The following is an 18,465-nucleotide window of genomic DNA, read 5'->3' as shown; positions in this document are numbered from 1 at the left end:
GGCTTATGTGTCCAAGCAGGTTATAAATATATTTCAAATGGAACCTGGCATCACCCTAAAGGAATTCTAATTTCACACTGTTGGAGTAATTTACCAAGATGGCTTCAGAGGAGACTAACCTTACATAGCACATTTTTGAAAAGACACATTTATTCAGCATCATGATCAGACTACATTTTGCAATCAACAAAATGGGTGCAAAACACCCCCCAAACCCTACATTAAAACCCTTTGTTGGAATACTTTACACTTTCCACAGAACAAAAACTAAAATAACCTGTTATACAATTGGTTACAAATACAGTTCTCGAGTTTTTTGCCCATTCACATGAGTATTGCCTAAAACATTTCTTCTTTGTAGCAGCTAGGTCCTGCTGCCACTGTACTTGGCTGAGTTCACATTTTTGTTGCAACTTATAGCTTCTCTGTCACTTCTCTGGCTCTCCCCTCCTGCTAAGCCTTGTTTCTGGCAGTAATTAAAACTTTCTGCCACTGTCATTGCTACTGCTGCTGGAACTGCCATAGCCACCTTGGTTTTGTAGCATGGCAAAGTATTGGCCTCCACCACCACAGGGACCAAATCTTCTGCCTGTAAAGTTTCCTCCTTTCACGGGTCCAAAATTTGAAGATTGATCTTTGTGACTGCCAAAATCATTGTAGATTCCACCACCTCCAAAATTGCTTCCATCATTACCAAATCTATTATATCTGTCCCCAGTGTGACCATATCCACCACCACCATAGCTACCACCAAAGCCAACTTGATTGATGAAGTTTCCTCCATGACCAAAGTTGTCATTTCCACCAAAACCACCTCCACAACCACCTCTGAAATTTTCAGAACCACTTCGACCTCTTTGGCTGGATGAAGCACTAGCCATCTCTTGCTTAGATAGGGCTTTCCTTACTTCACAATTGTGACCATTCGCAGTATGGTATTTCTGAATACTCATCTTGCCTACAGAGTCACGGTCATCAAAGGTTACAAAAGCAAGGCCTCTCTTCTTGCCACTGTCTTGGTCAGTCATAATTTCAATCACTTCAATTTTCCTATACTGTTCAAAATAACTGCTTAGGTGATGTTCTTCACTGTCTTCTTTAATACCACTAACCAACACCTTTTTCACAGTCATGGGCAAGAGGTCTTTGAGAATCTTCTCTTGAGACAGCCCTCTTTGGTTCCACAACTCTTCCACCCACTTCGTGTGGCCTTGCATTTATGACTGCATCCACTCCCCATCCCAAGTGGCATATGTGACAAACCCAAAGCCTCTGGAGTGCCTGGTGTTTGGCTCTCTCATCACCACACAGTCTGTGAGTGTTCCTCATTGCTTAGGATGGCTCCTCAGACTCCCATCTGTTATTTCGAAGCTCAAACCTCCAACAAAGAGCTTCCGCAGCTCTTTGGGTCCTTTGAAGACTCTGACTTAGTCATGATAACTGCAGGAGAGGAGAATTCAACGATGCTTACTCAGCGACGTCCACCAGCAGAAAGGGTATCCAACTATTTTATATTCCTATATTTTCACCAGCAACTAACGTAGGAGAGTGACTTTTTCTCACTATCTCACCAACAGTGTGTTGTCAAGCTTTTGAATATTTGCCAGTGGGATAATGAGAGATGATATTTCTCTCTAGTTTTTTTTTTTTTAATAGCACTATTGTTCAATGTAGTTTTAATTTACATTTATTTTATCATAAATGAAGTTAAATATCTTTGTTATATGCTTATGGGTCATTACATATCTTTTTCTCTGGTTATCTTTTAAAAAATTGCTCTCTCTAACCAGGGTGTAGCATATGCTTGATTTTTGTAAATTTATCTTGTATCTAGATACATTACTAAATCATTTCATTAAGTTGAACATTTAGTCTGTCAATTCCTTTGTGTAGAAAAGATAACCCTAAAATTAACAATTATATTATTTGTGAACAATAACATTTTTGTCTCTTCCTTTTGATCCTTATAAATTTCTTTTCCTGTGTTAGTTTGCTTGTTAGGACAATGATAGAATGTTAAGTGGAAAGACAGTAATGGCTTTGTTTTGTTTCTCATTTATTTATTTATTTATTTATATATTTTGTTTTAAACAACAAAACTTTATTTTCTCATAGTTCTAGAGGCTAGAAGTCCAAGACCAAGGTGTCCACAGGATTGGTTTCCTCTGAGGCCTCTCTCCTTGGCTTACAGATGTGCATCCTCCAGTTGCTTCTTCATGTGGTTATACTTCTGTGCACACTTGTCCTGATTTAAAAAAAAATATTTTAATGTTTTTATACTAAAGATCATCTTTTCTATAAGCATTTTAATAATACCTTTGTATTAAATTTAAGTTCCCCTCTGTAATTGTTTTGCTAGGAACTTTGGTCATAAATGGTCACTGAATTTTATCATATTTTTTGCATCTATTAATACATTTTTTCTTTAATATGTTAATGTGGTGAGTTACAACAATTGATTTTATATTAAATTATATTTGTACACCTGGGCAAACTCAACTTGGTTATAATATACTATCTTTTAAATACATTGTTATATTTGGTTTGCTACTAATAATATTTTTGCACATTTCTTTGTGAGTAGGGTTGCTCTCTAATTTAATATTCTTACCGTACTTGTCTGGCTTTGGCATCAATATTTATTAACTTTACTAAATGAGTTGGAGTGGGAGCATTCTGCCCTCTCTCTCTCTCCCTCCATATATATGTGTGTAAATATATATACACACACACACAGATATATGTATATATATATTAAAAATTCTCTGGAAAAGTTGGAATAAGTATAAAATCAATTATTCCTTGACTATTTTGTAGAACTGACCTGTAAAATCTTCCAAGTTTTTTAAAAGGAAGAGTTTTTAATATCAAATTTCTTTGCTATAGGAATATTCAGTTTTATTATTTCTTCTTCAATACATTTTGGGAAGTTATAAACAAACAGTGTATACTTAAATATCCCCACATGTTTACTAATTTCTTTGATCACAAATTTCTTTGATCACAGATATTTTTCTAGAATTATCTTTCCTCTGAAATATCTTTATACTTTCTTTTAATGCAGATGAACTGGTAATAAACCCTGTACTTTTGTTTATTTGAAAATGTGTTTATTTTTCCTAGATCTCATGAAATAGTGTTACTGGGTACACAATTCTAAGATGTCAGTTATTTTCTTTCAGCACTTGAAGATATTAATCTACTGTCTTGTGGCTTCTGTCATGTGTTAATAAGTCTGCTGTCCGTCTAATTACTCTTCCTTTGTAAATAAACTGATTATTTATCTAATGCTATGAGTTAAATTGTATCCCTCAAAAAGATATGTTAAAGATTTAACCCTCAGTACCTAAGAATATGACCTTATTTTGAAATAGGGTGATTACAGATATAATTAGTTAAGATAATAAGGTCATATTGTAGAATGTAGGCTTTTTTTTTTTTTTACAGTGTTCTCACCTTTTATTTTTATTTTTATTGTTGACACAATTACAGATGTCTTCCACTTCTCCCCTTTGCCCTCCTCCATACAGTCTCCTGCCCACAGCCTTCACCACATTGTTGTATGTGTCCATGGGCTATGCATACCAGAATATTGGCTCTTAATTCAATATGGCATCCTTATAAGGAGAGGAAAAGAGACACAGACACACAGACACACAGAGTGATAATGAAACCAGAGACTAAAGTGCTGCCCATTGTAAGCTAAAAAATGACAGATTCCTAGCAAATCACAAAGCAAGAGGCAAGGAAGAATTCTCCCCTACTGGTTCAGAGAGAGCACAGCCCTGCTGACACCTTGATATTAAACTTCTAGCCTTCGGAACAGTGAGACAATAAATTTCTGTTATTTTAAGCCACCCAATTTGTGGCACTTTGTTACAGCAGTCCTATGAAGCTATTATACAACTAATTTTAAGATGTATCATCAAAAAATATGTGTTGTTTATGTTCTCAATTTCATCACAATGTATCTAGGTTGACTTTCTTTTTACTTATCCTGCCTAGTAATCTTAATGATTCCTGGTCTGTGGATTTATGTCTTTTATTGTTTGAATAAATTCCTCACCCATTATGAATATTTTTATTTCATTTTCTCAATTCTCTTTCTGGGAATCTCAATAGATTTAAATTATGAAATTGCCTTTCTGTCTGCCCTTCCTTCCTTCCTTCCTTCCTTCCTTCCTTCCTTCTTTCCCTCCCTCCCTCTTTCCTTTCTTTCTTTCTTTTCTTTCTTTCTCCTTCCTTCCTTCCTTCCTTCCTTCCTTCCTTCCTTCCTTCCTTCTTTCCTTCCTTCCTTCCTTCCTTCCTTCTTTCTTTCTTTCTTTTCCTTCTTTTCATCTTCTTGTCTCTCTGTGCTGCATTCCAGGTCGTTTCTTCAACTGTATCTTCCGCATCATTTGTTCTTAAAATGCAACTAATGTGTTCCTTAAGTTTTTAAACTTTAGCAATTCTTCAGAAGTTTGTGAGAAAGATTGATAGTTGTCTCTCAATAGCCATTTTCTCCTTATTTTAGTAACAGAGCTTCTTAATTTTAACTGGGTACATGATCATCCACAATAATGGCTCTGTTTCTAATTTGCCCTTGGGCAAGGAATGACCATGTACTAAGCTTTTAGATTGGACATAAGCCGAAGTGGTATGCACAATTTTTAGAACGTTTGCTGAAAAGTAAGTGCATGTTTTTATCTTTCCCCTTTTTCTTCTTTTCCTCTATTCCATGAGAAGAGTATGCTTTACCACACCAGTATGTTGGACCTGGCCATGTGACTTGCTTTGGTTCATGCAATGTGAGCACACAGGACATAAGACACATCTGAGTAGAGGCTTCAAATGAGTTTCTATGGCCTAGCCTCTTGCGAGCTTGCCTTCCACTGTAAGGAAAATATAACCTAGGTGACTACTGGTCTTTTAGTCTGGGTCCTGGAATGCGAGACATATAGAACTGAATTTGATTTGTACCTAGAGCACAGTCATAGCAGCTGACTGCCTCTACTTCCAGCTGGCAATTTCCAGCTAAGTGAGAAATAAATATTTGTAGTTTATAAGTCAGAATCTTTGAGGACAATTCCTTTATTTTCTTGCAAGATAGAAATTCATTTAAAATTATGTTTTTGAGTGATTTATTTACGATTTAGTTTCCAGTGCCATAACATTCACATATATATTTTTGTGTTTTTGTGTGGACGTGTTTTAAATACTTTTGGGTATATACCTAGCTATGGGGAGAGAAGTGGGTTTTCCCACACCACCACGGAGCAATTCTCCAGACACTAGCTGGGTGTCCTAAATACAACTCAATCCTGATACCATCTATCTGGAGATAGTATCAGATCCCACAGGTTAAGGGCTAAGTCCCACAACACGGCATCCCCCCTCACCCGCACCTTCAGATGCTAGTTACCGGTGCTTCTGATCAACTGGTTACTAACTGAAGGCTCCAGTGATCCTCTCCAACTCAGGGTGTCAACCTGTAAGATCAGGTTGTTACCTGTACTTCTGAACAACCGGCTATAAATCAGAAGTTTCCATGACCCCCTTCTTGGGTCCACTTAATTTGCTAGAGTGGTTTACAGAACACAGAAAAACAGTTCACTTACTAGATTACTGATTTGTTTTTAAAGAATACAAATCAGGAAAGCCACATGGAAGAGATGCATAGGGCAAAGAATGGGAAAAGGGTGCAGAGCTTCCATGACCTCTCTGGGCTCATCACTTTCTACACATCTCCATGTATTCACCAACTTGAAAGCTATTGGAACCCTGTCCTTTTGGGAAAGGGCATGGAATTTTGAAGGAACACATTTCAGTCCAAAACATTGTCCTTGAAGTACAAAAGATTTAAGAAGTTTTAATTGTAAAATATATAGAACATAAAATTTACCATTTAAACAATTTTAATTGTACAGTTGTATAGCATTAAGTATATCCATATTGATCTGCAATTGTCACCACCACCATCTCCAGAACTTCCTCATCTTCCCAAATTCATAGAGACAGAAAGTAGAAGGGTAGTTGCAAGGGGTGAAGAGTGGGAGAGTGGAGGAGTGAGGAGGGGAATATGGAGTTAATGTTTGGGTGTTAGGGTACAGAGTTAACACTCATATAATTTATAAACTACACCTTAATTTTATTAATAGGTTGGATCTAAAAGGTGAATACCAGAAGACAGCATTTTCTAAACTTTCTTTCACAGTAAATAACTATTCAGCCAAATTCTCTCTTTTTCTCTTCCAGAACTCCTACCCTTCCATTATAATCTAGTCTAGGACTTCAGACTTTCTAAATTAGATGTAAGTAGTGATTCCTGGATATGATTGGATATCATATTTTCTACCTCATTTTGTTCAAGCACATCATCAAGTAATTTTTTTAAAAATGAGGATACATTTATTGATTTGAAAGGCAGGTGTGGGAGGAGAGAGAGAGAGGGAGATATGTAAGAGAGAAATATCCATTCATTGCCTCTTGTATCCACCCTGACCGGGTACTGAACCCACAATCTATGAATGTGCTCTGACCGGGATTGAATCAGCAACCTTTTGGTGCATATGACAATGGCTCCAACCAACTGAGCCACCTGGCCAGGGCTCAAGTAACTTTTTAAAAAAAGAGTATATGGGAGTTTAACTTCATGAGCCCCTGCGTATCTGAAAATATTTTTATTCAGCTTATTTATTTTATGATGTTTCAATCAAAGTTTATTATCTTGAAAACATATTTTCATTGAAGAGAATGAATAGTGATTGTATAATTCTCATACCAGTTTATCATAGGTTTTTAAAAGAAGATGTTTTATTGATTACGCTGTTACAGTTGACCCAATCTGTTTTCACTTTACACCCCTCTGCCCAGTACACCCCCTCCCTCCAACAGTCCTACCCCACTGAGTTCATGTTCATGGGCTGTGCATATAAGTTCTTTGGCTTCACCTTTTACTATATTATTCTTAACTTTTTCCTTTCTATTTTGTACCCACCAACTATGCTTCTTAATCCCTGCACCATTTCTCCATTTCTCCCCCTTCCCCCTCCCAGCTGATAACCCTCCAAATGATCCCTATACCTATGATTCTGTTCCTATTCTGGTTGTCTACTTAGTTTGTTTTGGTTTTTGGTTTTTAGATTCATTTGTTGATAGTTGTGAGTTTGTTGCCATTTTAATGTTCATAGTTTTGATCCTCTTTTTCTTAAATAAGTCCCTTTAACATTTCATATAATAATGGCTTGGTGGTGATAAACTCCTTTAGCTTTACCTTGTCTGGGAAGCACTTTATCTGCCCTTCGAATCTAAATGATAGCTTTGCTGGGTAGAGGAATCTTGGTCATAGGTCCTTGCTTTCCATCACTTTTAATACCTATTGACAGTCCCTTCTTGACTGAAAAGTTTATTTTGAGAAATCAGCTGATATACTTATAGGGACCCTGTTTTAGGTAACCCTCTTCTTTTCTCTTGCTGCTTTTAAGATTCTCTTCATCTTTAACCTTTTTTCATTTTAATTATGATGTGTCTTGGTGTGGACCTCTTTGGGTCTAGCTTGCTGGGGACTCTCTGTGCTTCCTGGACCTGTATGTCTATTTCCTACAGCAAATTAGGGAAGTTTTCCTTCATTTTTTTTCACATAAGTTTTCCATTTCTTGCTCTTCCTCTTCTCCTTCTGGCACCCCTACAATTCAGATGTTGGTATGTTTAAAGTTGGCCCAGTGGTTTCTAAACTTCTCCTCCTTTTCTTTAATTCTTGTTTCTTCATTCTGTACTGGTTGACTGTTTATTTTTTCCTTATGTTCCAAATCATTGATTTGAACTCTAGTTTCCTTCCCTTCACTGTTGGTTTTGTGTGACTTTTCCTTCATTTCACTTAGCTTAGCCTTCACTTATTCCCTTATATATTTGCTGTACTCAATCATGCCCATCAAGTCTGTGAGCATCTTTATCACCAGTGTTTTGAACTCTGAGTCTGTAAGGTCGGCTATCTCATCTATTATGTTGGCTATCTCCTCATCGCTTAGATCTATCACTGGAACCTTGATCTGTTCCTTCTTTTGGGCCATACTTCTCTGTCTTCTCAACTTGACAGGCTCCTATGTTTGCCTCTGTGTCTTAGGTAGAGTGCTCACGCCTATTACATTGTAAGGGGTGGGGCCTTAGGTATTTGTATGAGGTGACCCGTTTCTTCACGTTGTGGTGCTGTATGTGGGGGGAGGGACTGAGAGGTAACAATGCCACTTGCTCAGCACTTTCCCCCTTTCCAGGCACTTCTTCCATTTCCCATATAGGACTGGCGCCTCTCTATCTGTTGCCCTGGTTGTGGTTCCCAGAGTGAGTGGGTCTGCAGATGTTCTAGAACTGTGGGGGCCCTTTAAACAAGTGAACTCTGCTGAGGGACCAGCAGTTTCTTCCTCTACCCCAACCTCCACTGTCAGAAGTAACATAGAGCTCCAGTGAGGTAAGAAACTGTATTAGCAATACAATATTCTGGCATAGGGTAACAGATATTACATTCTGTGCAACTCAACCCTCAATTGTTAAAGAGTGCTGCAAATTAGTGTTGCTTCCTCAATCCAGAGTAAGGCTCTGATAATGAAGATTTACTATATTTAATTCTTAATAAATGTCTAAATTTGATGTCTTTCACATCTGAGTGGGCATGGTTTCTGATAATTGATATGAGTACTTTATAAAGTGTTTGCTGCAAATTCTTATATTTCCTCTTGCAATTTATGTATTTCTTCTCTTTTTAGAAAATATAGTAATTTAATATACTGTATACATGTTTCTCTGTCTCCCCTGTGGTGACATTTTCTTTTTATCTTCCTCCTTCCCCTCAAGTTGGAGATGTCCTTTAAATATCTAATAATCCTTGGTTGTTTGTTCATATTTAAGATGAGGTTGTTGGAATGCTGATTAGGAATGTTGTGAATTTAAGAGGATCCTGCCAACTTTCACAAGTTCACTCTAGATTGCATGGGTAGGAAATGGGCTATTGTGCTAGAATGAAGATGGCTTTACTCCTAGTCATAAATGCTCAAATAGATGCCCAGGTTCCTCCCTAGACATTATGAGAACTCTTGATTTTTTAGCCTGGGATAAATGCCTAGTTTTTGTGCTGTTCCATTTACAGACCTTTATTTAGTTTTCCTGGGTTTCAGCCTTGCTTCTCACTCTTGCTGTCTCGTGTCTCCAAATTTTAGTCTCTCTAAATCCCTTCTGGCAGATGGGCCTCTTTTTTGGCTGCAGCACCCTATGCACCTATTACACATTACGGTTTCTTCCATTTTGTTTAATTAGACTGCAGTTACTTTTAGTGTGTAAAGTTTAAAAAAAAATATAGGGCCTCCTTCCCATTTTTTATTTTGTATGAGTTTGCATGATTTTTTAATTGCATTATAAGTATTTTAATGGGGTCTCAGGAAGAAGAGGCAATGAATTAATGTTTTCAGTCAGCTTTAATAAACAAATTCTAAATGTAGGTTTAAAAAAAAGATATCAGGGGCAGAATAGGAAATAAGAAAAGAACAACCATAGGGACTTCTGGCCAAGATGAAGTCACAAGTAGACATGCTTTGCCACCCTCCACAACAATAAGAAGAACTACAACTATCCAGTACAAATGAATCTAAAAACCAAAAACCAAAACAAACTAAGCAAACAACTAGAATAGGAACAGAATAATAGATATAGGGATCATTTGGAGGGTTATCAGCTGGGAGGAGGAAGGGGGAGAAATGGAGAAATGGTGCAGGGATTAAGAAGCATAATTGGTTGGTACAAAATAGACAGGGGTATGTTAAGAATAGTATAGAAAAGGGTGAAGCCAAAGAACATACAGGCACGACCTATGGACATGAACTAAGTGGGCTGTGAGTGCTGGAAGGAAGGAGTGTATTAGGCAGAGGGGAGCAAAGGGAAAACAAATTGGGACACTGTAACAGCATAATCAATAAAATATACTTTAAAAAATAAAAGATATATTAAAAAAAAGAAATGAAAAAAATACGTTTGTTCAAAAACCAAACCAAACGAAAACAACTGTAACCAATGGAATGGCAGAAACAAAAACAAAAACACACAAAAACAAAATTCTGAGCCTGTGATATTGACAGTATTCCTGTTTGTATAACTTCGTGTTTAGCATCTTAACTCTGCTGATCCACATGTTTTAGGGATATGATAGATCTCAGACATCTAGTTTACACCACATTTTAAGAAAAGTAAAACCCCCAAGTAAAGTGATTTTCCAAGGTAATACAAGTAGAGTGGCAGACTATAAACTAGAAAGATGTGACTCAATTCTCTTGAAAAACAGTCAAACGATGGTTATTCCTGGGTAAATAGCCATTATTTCCAAGAAAATGAAATATTTTAGGATGCTTGTTTGGCAGTTTTACAATTGGTAGCCATATGCTGAATGTACTGAAGGGGGCGACTATACAGCAAGACGGGAACTACAGTAAGGATCTTGGGAGGAACAATCAGAGAACTTGTAACGGATTAACCAGTAGAATTTGGTGAATGAATGAATGTGAAAACAGGAGAGACGGGAAAATGTTAGGGCATTTTGAGGATGTGTAAACTGGTTAATGGTAGTGGTGGAGAGTAAGTAGGGGTAAAATGATTACACTTCTAATAAACACTAGGAGGCTGGGAATAAATATAATTCACATCACTCTTACATTCTTGGTTTAGAGACAGCTTACTCGCATTTTTAAATTAGTGGGTGCATGGCTCCAGGAAAAGAAACCCGAATGCGATGCAGTAAACGAACACTGGGTTGCCTGAAATATGGCACCAGTTGTCTGGTAGACTCGCTCTGCTCTTGTGAGGACGAAGACAACGTAGTACACACAGTACCTGGCACATTCCGGGGACTGCACGTGGACATTAATTTCAGCGCACGCTCTTTTCTCGCGTCAGAACCACTACAGGAACACGACCTACACTGGCGTGGGTCTCCTGCGACACCCAAGTTTCTTCTCCAGAGCCCTGTCTCAGATCATACTACTATTTAAGGAGCCACATTTTGTGAAAACTAAGAGTGGGGGAAAATCCTATTTCCTTCGGACAAAGGATGCCCATTGCGGCCGTGGCAGCGCCATCGGGAACGCACTGCCAACCCTTCAAGCTGCTCCCTACAGCGGCGCAGGTTTTGGGTTGTGTAACGGGCCTTGCCAAGGCGGGGGTGGAGCGACTCTAAGCTTTGGAAAGGCAACGACTCTGTTCTTCGTGCCTGGCCAGTCCACGTCCTACGGCAAGCAGAAGGAGACAAACGCAGCTTTCCCTAGCCACCACCTACCGCCGCTCTCCCGAGCGGGTTTCAGCTCTGAGCTCCAGTGGCCGCAGGGGCCGCGTGTGGGGGGCGTGTACGTGTGGACCCGGCGCCCGTGACTCAGCTTCAGCGCGGAGCCACCGCAGGAGCCTGAGTCACCCTCGATTCCCAGTTCCTAACGCGCCTTTCTCAGGAAGGGGCCGGAAGCCTGCAAGCTACGGAGTCGCGTTCCCGGAGGGCTGGGGGAAGCGAGGTAGCCTGGCTTGGGGGAGGTGGAGCTCCGGGCATCTCGCGGCCGAGGCCTGGGGGCGGGGTTAGGTGTCTCGCGCAGGGGGCGGGGCGTAGTGACGTCGGCGGGCGCCCGGGCAGTGCTGTGGCTTTGGTGGTGGCGGTGGTGGCGCCGGGGCGGCGGCGGCGGCGGCGGCAGCGGCAGAAGCGGCAGCAGCAGCAGCAGCAGCAGCAATAGCAACGGCAGCAACCCCGAGCAGGGTGAGATGGCCCCGGTGGCGGCAGCTCGGAAGTCGGGCGGAACCTAGAGCTTCCCGCCTGTCCCTGGCCCTGAGGATTTTTGCTTTTTCTTACCGTGCTTCTTCCTCACGGCCCTGGCTAGGGCAGGGCTGCGCGCCCCCGGGGAGGGGCGGAGCTGTAGGTGAGGCTACAGGACCCCCTCCCCTTCTTGTCCCCGCCGCTGGGGATGGGTAAGTCCGGGGAGGGGCGACCCCACCCCTAATCCCAACCGATCTCAACCCACCCCAGCCCACCGGCGGTCTCCACCCAACCTCGCTCCGGGATTGGGCGGGAGCGGAGGCGACAGATACGGGGAGCCCGGGGCGGGAGGTGGTAGGTAGGAGTTAGGGGCTCTGGACGCTTGGAGAACCGATTGTGGAAGGTTGATGAGAAGTGATGTTGCGGGCGAGGTGGTGGCGAGATGGAGAAATTGGGGAGCCATGCAGAGGTTGGGGTGCGGTCAGGGCGGATCTCTGGGTTTGGGTGATTGATATAACATTTTGAAGAAGGTGAGGATTTTCTTTCTTTCCTTCTCGCAAGTGGTAGTGTAGGAGATGAATGGTGGTATTTCAAAAGGAAGATGAGCTGGGGATGTTGCCTTTGAGGCAGAGAAGCTATTGCACTAGGTCTCACATTTCTACTTTAGGGCTTTAGTTATTCCTGACGGGGTGGGTGGATGGGTCGGGGAGGGAAGAGAATTCTTCTCTGCTTTGGCTCAGTGGGTGAATTGTGAGCGTGGATGGGTTTGAAGTTTTAGACCCTTCAAGAAGAGTGAGATCTTGGGTTAAGACAACTTCAGTCAGGAAGAAATATTAGGGAAATAGGTTCATTACACTTTGATTCTTAAAGGTGTTTTTTTCATTGCGGAAAAGATCTCTTTTTACTACGTTTACAAACTCTGTCTTGGCCCCTTAAGAAAAGGCCTGAGAATCAGGTGGTTGCTTTGGAAGACACATTTCTGAGTAATAGTTGCAGGTGGTTGTCAAGGTTGACTGCTTTGGATGGATAAAATGAACAATTTGAACAGCTCTGTTGAGCTAATTATATGAAAAATGCTTAAATGTTTAAAGTACAGCTGTCCTTTACAGCTTGTTTTTCAGTAGACCTTGACATTTAGACATTTTGTGTTCAACACTATTATTTTTAGTTCTCAATTGCAGATGTCTTTATTAAACACTTGAAAAGTGAAGCGGGATTTTTTTTTTTTGTAGACCCCTCAATTTCTGAGGAATGTTTTCAGAGTCAAGTGCTTTAAAAATGCTCTTTAATAACACATACTGGGGACGTGTGTCTGTCACTTCATAGGGAGATATTACAAAGAGTAAATGGTGTTCAATGTTCTTCACATCAGTGTTTCATAACTTAGCACATTAAATCAGAATCTTCTTTTCTGGATTCCTGCTCCCTGTGAGATTACAGTATTGACTGACCTTACCTACCAGTGTCATGTAAGCTATTTCTCGCTCAGAAACAGGTCCTGTGATGGACATGTATTATATAATGGATGAAAGTGGGCATGACTCTCAATAATTCATTTGTGGAGAAAGAGAAACCATCATAAAATGGAAATTAGGCAGTGACTTTCCCAAGGCTTACTCAATTTATTTGGGAACATAGCCAGGGAAGTGCTTTCCTGTAACCCAAGAGAGAAACATACAGATGTCAGTGTCAGTAGTTGCAGATCATTGCCTCTCTTAACATGCCTACTTAATGAGCAGACTGCTATCTTGTAGCAAATACTTCTGCTTGAAGACACTTAAAGGAAACAGATGATATAATAGCTATTAAGAGAGAAAGGGCGCGGTCCAATTGTAATTATAAGTAAAATATTTAATTACCTGTATTCAGATAGATCAGATTGTAAATTGATATAATGAATAGTTTTGATTTTGGGTTATTTACTTAGAAGGAAAAATTTGAATTCACATGTTTAGTTTTGGGTTTTAAATTACACTTTGATTTACTTGGGTACACGTGGGGACAAATGTGGAGCTTCCAGGTGACACTTTATGTTTGTTGCTAAAATGACACTTGCATGGCTGACAGTAAGATGTGATTCTTCTTGTGGGAATGAAATCATAATTTGGGGACAGTGTAAAGGTAGAAATTATCTGTTTCTCTTTAGAATTTCTTATGCCTGCAAAAAACTACATTTTTCAAAATTGATTTTATTGGGGTGACATTGGGTAATGACATTGTGTAGGTTTCAGGTGTACAATTTTATAATACATCATCTGTATATTGTATTGTGTGTTCACTGCACTAAGTCAAGTCTCCTTCCATCACCATTTATTACCCCTTTACCCTCTTCTACCTCCTCCACCCCCACCTTTCCCTCTGGTACTTACCATACTGTTGTGTGTTTATGAGAGTCTTTTTTTGCTTAATCCTGTCACCATTTTCACCCAGCCCCTCAACCTCCTTCCCCTCTGAGAGCTGTCAGTCTGTTCTCTATCTATGAGTCTTCTGTTTTGTTTGTTAGTTTATTTTGTTCATTAGATTACACATATGAATGAAATAATATGGTATTTGTCTTTCTCTGATTGGCTTATTTCACTTAGCATAATACTCTCCAGGTTGTTCCATGCTGTTGCAAAGGGTAGGATTGCCTGCATTTATTTATTTATTTATTTATTTAAATGGTGGAGTAGTGTTGCATTGTGTGTAAATATTGCCACAGCTTTTTATTTATTCATCTACTGATGGGCACTTGGGCTGCTTCCAAATCTTGGCCATTGTAAATAATGCTGCCATGAACACAGGGGTACATATATTCTTTTGAATCAGTAAAACCACTACAATTTATTTTTCAAGGAACATCACTTTCTGGTCATTACTGTGATATTCTTGTTGAGTCTTTTTGTTTTTTTTTTTTTCTATTACTAAAGTCAGACAAGTATGTCAGTCTGTTAATTCAACGTTAATACTGGAAACAAAATAACAGTGAAGGTTGTAATAGCAACAACTTCTCTTTTTCTTCCCTATGTTTATGCTTTTAGAAGTAATATAAGACCTGTTAAATGTGCATTTTACACATACTGTATCAAAAACGTTGATGGAGAAAGAACAGGGAATGAAGTATTTTAGTTAATCAAATAATCAGTATATGAATTGTCAATTTTCAGAGAAATATATAAACAAGTAAACAAAATACAGGCTATGTGCAATGTATTTTATTTCTATGGCTCTTCCGTATGCCTTCAACATGTCTTGGAGCACTGTTTCATTCATTTATGCATTAAACAGTTACTATTGAGTATGGTATGCCGCAAGGGGAAAGGCTAAGGGAGTAAACCCCGACAGAAAATCCGGAGCCGGAGTCCCTAAGGCGGTTTGACGTTGTAGTCAACACCGGCAACTCCTGCGGCGCACCTGAAGCCAAGCTGTATTGACTCCGTCTTTCCCTTGGACCCTTCAGCTGCGAAGAGAGGGGGGGTCTGCTGCATGGGCAACAGCAGACCCTCCATATCACCCTGCCCAGGCTCTGTAGCTTCAGCTTCACTGGAGAGGACACTCCAGCGTCATCGCAAGATGTCGATTCAACACGGGAGGAGACAGATACCGTGTCACTCCCGAGTCGGACTGCACAGCCATTCTCGGCGGTGCAGATAGACTCTTAAGAAGCTACACCATCGTCTCTCGAGACGGACGGCTGCCGACGAGGGATTGAGTATGGTTCTGGGTGCTCTTTTAGCTTTTGGGGATACAGTAGTTAATAAAGCTAACAAAAATCCCTGCCTTCATGGAACTTACTTTCTAGATATCCTCTGGGGAAATGAGGAGGAACCCAGCAAAGGAGATTGATAAGAGGCATTGAGTTAGGAAAACCAGGGGAGTGTGATGTACTATAAGTGAAGGAAAGGAAGTTTTCAAGGATGCAGTCGTCAGCTGTGTCATTGTTTAAATATGAGTCAAGAGTGTTGAATAAGAAAATGCTGCCTGATTATAATGTCTAATACCAGAGAAATGACTAAATGCTTGTTAGTGTGAGATGAGGCAAATGTCCCTGGATTGATTTATATATTATTTCTTATTCTTTTTGGAACAAAAGAGGCAGCCTGGGAGTACCTACTTTTACTGCACTAAGCAGAGATGTGACTTTGTTGTTACTAATCTTATGTATACTTATTTTTCAAAAAATAGGTAATACATGTACCAAATCAGAAGGTGTAAATGAGTACACAGGGAAAAAGTAAGTCTTATCCCATCCAATTATTCCTGAAGTCAATTACTATTTCCAATTTAGTTTCTCCTAACCAATGAAATTTTGTGCAATCATATGGCATGTAACTTTTGTAAAATTGCATAAATATAACAAATATTTTTTCTTCTAGGTGTTTTTTGCAGTCTTAATATTTTTTTTCATAGTTTAAGTCTAGCTGCAGACTTTTTGTTTTAAAATTTTGTTTTATAGCTTTATTGAGAGTTAATTCACCCATTTAAAGTGTACATTTCAATTTGTTCGTGCAACCATCCTGATAACTAATTTTAGAACATTTATATCACCCCAAAACAGACCCCAAACCCATTAGCAGTCACACCCCTGAGCTTTTTTTCTTTTTTTAAAATATTTTATTTATTTTTAGAGAGAGTGGAAGGGAGGGAGAAAGAGAGGGAGAGAAGCATCAATGTGTGGTTGCCTCTCGCACGCCCCCAACCGGAGACTTAGCCCGCAACCCAGGCATGTGCCCTGACTGGGAATCGAACCAGCGACTGTTTGGTTCACAGGCTGGTGCTCATCCACTGAGCCACACCAGCCAGGGCTTGACCTTTGGTTTTTAAGTATTAATTTGCCTGTTACATGGGAAAAATATTTGTGAAATACTGTTACCAACTAATCTGCAATGAAACATTTAGTACATACTTTTAACATTCTGTGATTGATTAGAAGCATAGATTTGTGTAAAAGTCAAATTAGATCATGTTTTATTTGAGTAAATACTTGTGAAATGATTTTTAAAATAATTTATTTATTGTATTGATTTGAGAGAGAGATTTGTTGTTGCACTTACTTAGCATTCACTGGTCGATTCTTGTATGTGCCCTGACTGGGCATCAAATCTGTAAACTGGGGGAGGGTCTACTTCTAGTCTCACTCATGTGGCTCTTGGCAGATTTGAAGTCCTTGTTAGCTGTTGCTGGAGAAATCAGTCTCTTTGCTGTTGGGTCTGCATAGAATTACAGTGCTACATGGCACCTTGCTTCTCCGAGGTTGAGAATTCTGTGGAGGAGGTGGGGAGGGGAGATAATAGCCAACGTATTTTTGTAACCTAATCTAGGAAGTGACATTCTATCACTTTTGCTGTATTCTGTTCATTAGAAGGGTGTTACTAGGTCCAGCACACACAGGTGGGGGTGGAGGGGGTTGAGAAAGATTCCACAAGAGCATGAATACTAGGAGGCAGAGATCATTCAGAGCCACTTTCAAGAATGCATACTACAACAGCCTTTGATACAATTGATTTTTCCTTTTTTTGTAAAACTCACTTCTTTTGGGGTTTTCAGATTATGCTTCAATTTTTCTTCCTGGTCTCTGGGCTTTCTTTCTCAGTCACCTTTGTTGAACCTTTTCTACACATTCATTAAATGTTTTAATTTTTGTGGGTGATTCATCTCCTATACTTCATTTTTCATCTGTATATTGAGTATTTCTTTCTGTCTTTAGCTTTTACCTCTCTCCTGAGTCTAAGGATCAATTAGGAGGCAGTGGAAAGGAAAGCGGTGACAGTAGAAATAAGAGAAGCATACAGGATTGAAAGCTTTCAAGAACACAAGACTGGATAATTCAGTATCTGTGTATATGTGTGTATACTTCTGTGGGGGAAAGGAGAGTTGATAGGAGTGGAGGAGACTAAAGTGACTCCCAGACTTTCAGGTGGAGAAGGTAGGCTAGAAGCAGTGTTGGCTAATACAGTAGTCATTAGACATATATGGCTATTTAAGTTTATACTAATTTAAATGAAATAACATTTAAAATTCACTTCCTCAGTTGCACTAGCAATATTGCATGTTCTGAATAGTCAGATGGGACTAATGGCCCCTGTGTTAGTGCAGATATACAGCATTTCCCTTGTCATGGAAAGTTCTGTTGCACAGCAGTGGTCTACATTTTTTGTAACTATTACCTTTCCCCCAGAGAAAAATCAAAATAATAGATGATATTCTCCAGTCTCCCAAGAACTCTGGCTCCATAATACCCTAAGGGATCTGTGAATAAGGTATAGTCACCACCACCACCACCCAGTCATCATCAGGTGTAGAACACTTCCATAATCAAAGAAAGCCCTGTTGGACAGTACTCAGCTAGAGGGATGATGATGCCATTCATTGAACTAGTGATGGCTGTTGTGGGGCAAAGGAGCCTCTAGAAAGTACTGTCCAATAGAAACATAATGTGAGACACATATGTACCATATTTTTCGCTTCATAAGACGCATGTGACCATAAGGTGCACCTAGGTTTAGAGGAGGAAAACAAGAAAAAAATATTCTGAACCAAATGGTGTACTAAAATATTTAATAAAATATAACAGTAATATTTCAACCATGTAAAGTGAACAGCAGTCAACAGCAATATTAAGAACCATCATCACTGTAATTAACAAATGAGTAGAGACTTGAAGGTTCAAGTACCCTTCTAGTTTTCTGGGAATCCCAGGTCAGGTAATACACATCATGGTCTGTGACACAATATTT

The 18,465-nt window shown here is 39.6% G+C and overlaps 1 protein-coding gene, 1 long non-coding RNA gene and 1 pseudogene across 4 annotated transcripts in view; 1 reads left to right on the top strand and 2 right to left on the bottom strand.

Annotated features, from left to right (window-relative positions):
* Positions 1 to 235: 235 nt before the first annotated feature.
* Positions 236 to 1,319, bottom strand: LOC150012483 (heterogeneous nuclear ribonucleoprotein A1-like 3; annotated as a pseudogene).
* A 753-nt stretch (positions 1,320 to 2,072) lies between these two features.
* Positions 2,073 to 11,169, bottom strand: LOC150012482 (uncharacterized). Its single transcript, XR_016510743.1, has 3 exons — positions 10,849 to 11,169; positions 3,457 to 3,617; positions 2,073 to 2,245 (listed from the first exon to the last, which is right to left on the bottom strand). It is a non-coding gene; the product is annotated as an uncharacterized LOC150012482 (long non-coding RNA).
* A 542-nt stretch (positions 11,170 to 11,711) lies between these two features.
* ERC1 (ELKS/RAB6-interacting/CAST family member 1) overlaps positions 11,712 to 18,465 on the top strand; it is a 520,356-nt gene continuing 513,602 nt past the window's right edge. For all 3 annotated transcript variants that reach the window (XM_090273801.1, XM_090273803.1, XM_090273802.1), the window contains exon 1: positions 11,712 to 11,752. The gene's annotated coding sequence lies outside the window, so the exon portion shown is untranslated. The remainder of the gene's footprint in view (positions 11,753 to 18,465) is intronic.

This window comes from Furipterus horrens, unplaced genomic scaffold, assembly GCF_987537825.1.
Source record: "Furipterus horrens unplaced genomic scaffold, mFurHor1.1.pri manual_scaffold_4, whole genome shotgun sequence".
Taxonomy (NCBI): Eukaryota; Metazoa; Chordata; class Mammalia; order Chiroptera; family Furipteridae; genus Furipterus; species Furipterus horrens.
Note: the sequence above shows the minus strand (reverse complement) of the source record. Positions and strands in the feature narration are given on the sequence as shown.